The 317-nt window shown below is 72.6% G+C and overlaps 1 protein-coding gene across 1 annotated transcript in view; it reads left to right on the top strand.

Annotated features, from left to right (window-relative positions):
• RAVER2 (ribonucleoprotein, PTB binding 2) overlaps positions 1–317 on the top strand; it is a 69,551-nt gene that overhangs the window by 936 nt on the left and 68,298 nt on the right. The gene's annotated exons all lie outside the window — the stretch shown is intronic.

Below are 317 nucleotides of genomic sequence, written 5' to 3'. Positions count from 1 at the left end.
GCAGCCAGGTAGCGCCGCGCCCGGCCTGGCCCGGCCCGGCCCGGCCCCGCGGGGTGTGGGGGACACCTGGGCGCCTCTCGCTGCCTCGCTCCCCCCGGGACGAGGGCGGGTTGCGGCCCCGGACTGAGGGCTGGGGTTGTTGGCGGGGTCTGAACGTCCAGCTTGGAGTGTGTGGGGGGAGGGTCCTTCCCCGCCTTTTCTAGTCTCGTTGGCCCCCCTCGAGCAGCACTTCCCAAAGTCTTCCTCAGCGTGACACCATCTCGGGCCCCTTCCTCAGAATGGTTGTGTCCCCCGTCCCGTCCCCCCCCCCGGGGCCT

Source organism: Alligator sinensis, unplaced genomic scaffold (genome assembly GCF_000455745.1).
Source record: "Alligator sinensis unplaced genomic scaffold, ASM45574v1 scaffold982_1, whole genome shotgun sequence".
Classification (NCBI taxonomy): Eukaryota; Metazoa; Chordata; order Crocodylia; family Alligatoridae; genus Alligator; species Alligator sinensis.
Note: the sequence above shows the minus strand (reverse complement) of the source record. Positions and strands in the feature narration are given on the sequence as shown.